Source organism: Schistocerca cancellata, unplaced genomic scaffold, assembly GCF_023864275.1.
Source record: "Schistocerca cancellata isolate TAMUIC-IGC-003103 unplaced genomic scaffold, iqSchCanc2.1 HiC_scaffold_1058, whole genome shotgun sequence".
NCBI classification, from domain to species: Eukaryota; Metazoa; Arthropoda; class Insecta; order Orthoptera; family Acrididae; genus Schistocerca; species Schistocerca cancellata.
The window spans coordinates 7,501-10,000 of record NW_026047058.1 but is presented as its reverse complement, the minus strand read 5'-3'; positions in this window follow the sequence as shown (position 1 = coordinate 10,000).

The window sequence follows — 2,500 nt, the reverse complement described above, 5'->3', positions numbered from 1 at the left end:
TGGGCGCAGTCGTACGGTCACACATGTGCCACAGCGTATCATTCAGTACATACGGACCTATGTGCAGTACAATGTGAGGATTAAGCTTACGATATCAGCGGACAGTGGACACAGGCCGTACCACGACGTAGACTGAGCGCTTCGACATGCGAATGCCAGTGAACAGCTGCGAAGGGCATTGAACACGCAAGCACCTGAACGACCAGCGTGCGAAGGCAGGGTGGAGGGGGGGGGGCGATGTACATCCTGCAGTTGTCCACATTACAGTGTACAGCGGGAGCATGTAAAAAGTAAGCAACACTTGCGAAGTGTTCAACATGAAACGACACACAAGAGGGTGGGCGGTGCGAGTAGCGAACTATATTCAGAGGGTTGTGGTTAGACAACACTAGATTAATGTAACGTGTCATATGCCAATTACAGAGCAGGTTAAGGCACAACGTGGGTTAGGTTAAGGCACAACGTGGGTTAGGTTAAGGCACAACGTGGGTTAGGTTAAGGCACAACGTGGGTTAGGTTAAGGCACAACGTGGGTTAGGTTAAGGCACAACGTGGGTTAGGTTAAGGCACAACGTGGGTTAGGTTAAGGCACAACGTGGGTTAGGTTAAGGCACAACGTGGGTTAGGTTAAGGCACAACGTGGGTTAGGTTAAGGCACAACGTGGGTTAGGTTAAGGCAAACGTGGGTTAGGTTAAGGCACAACGTGGGTTAGGTTAAGGCACAACGTGGGTTAGGTTAAGGCACAACGTGGGTTAGGTTAAGGCACAACGTGGGTTAGGTTAAGGCACAACGTGGGTTAGGTTAAGGCACAACGTGGGTTACGTTAAGGCACAACGTGGGTTACGTTAAGGCACAACGTGGGTTACGTTAAGGCACAACGTGGGTTACGTTAAGGCACAACGTGGGTTACGTTAAGGCACAACGTGTGTTAGGTTAAGGCACAACGTGGGTTAGGTTAAGGCACAACGTGGGTTAGGTTAAGGCACAACGTGGGTTAGGTTAAGGCACAACGTGGGTTAGGTTAAGGCACAACGTGGGTTACGTTAAGGCACAACGTGGGTTACGTTAAGGCACAACGTGGGTTACGTTAAGGCACAACGTGGGTTACGTTAAGGCACAACGTGGGTTACGTTAAGGCACAACGTGTGTTAGGTTAAGGCACAACGTGGGTTAGGTTAAGGCACAACGTGGGTTAGGTTAAGGCACAACGTGGGTTACGTTAAGGCACAACGTGGGTTACGTTAAGGCACAACGTGGGTTACGTTAAGGCACAACGTGGGTTACGTTAAGGCACAACGTGGGTTACGTTAAGGCACAACGTGGGTTACGTTAAGGCACAACGTGGGTTACGTTAAGGCACAACGTGTGTTAGGTTAAGGCACAACGTGGGTTAGGTTAAGGCACAACGTGGGTTAGGTTAAGGCACAACGTGGGTTAGGTTAAGACACAAATTGCGTTACAAATTGCGTTACATTGCGGTACAAATTGCGTTACATTGCGGTACAAATTGCGTTACATTGCGGTACAAATTGCGTTACAAATTTGGTTAGGTTAAGGTGCAAAATGGGTTGGATTACAGTACACAACATGGTAAGAGATAGTGTGTTTGGGGGGGGGGGGGGGGCAGGTTCGTTGGTAGTGATCATTGTAAGTGAATGTCTGAGGCAGCGTCAGTATGTCACAGCAGTTCTGTCTCGTCAGGATGCGCTTTTCGCTCGTGACTGGAGGCGCGCCGCGTCTGTGGTTGCGGCAAGGGAGTGGCAGACCTGTGTGATTCATTCCTGCCATTGTTTCTGTGCCGTAACAGGAGGCAGTGTGGTGGTGTTGGGTGCACCCCTGTGTAGGACATGTGTGGGTGTTGGTGGCTTATCTGAGCAATTGTGGATGTTGGACGGGTGGGATATTCTATTTTATAATTGGACCCCCTGGTGTGGTTATCATAGTGTGGATGGTGTACTGTGGCGGAGAGGATGCACCGGACGTTGGTCCATGCTGGTGCTTACATATCGTATCTGTGTCTGTTACAGGCAGAGAGTAATGTGTGATGGAGTGTCTCGCTGAGGTGTGGTTCATATTGTGTGCACAGACTTACAGCATGTATAGGGACAGCGGGAATTTGGCATATTGGATATAACTCGTCATGAAACGCAAGATATAGGGGTGGATTGCAACGTACGAGTGCGGGAAGAGTCCGCCGTTCATCCGCTTGGGTTGCGATTTGGGCGGTTGGGGTGGGGCACGTGCGGGTGCGGGTGGAGTGATTGTCGGTTGACTACTTCGTGCGACGCAGGCACTGGCGTTCGGGTTCCTGTGGTGGACAGATGATGCAGGCTTTGTGGGTGGCGTCGAAAAATGGGTACTGTGGGACCTAGCGATGTCGTAGTCGGGGTGGCGTCTCATAGATGGCGGTATCGTCGGTGCAGCAGGTCATGTTTCGGGAGACTTGCAGATGGCGGTATTTAGTTTTCGTGTTGCGCGCGACATGGTGGACGTAGTGTC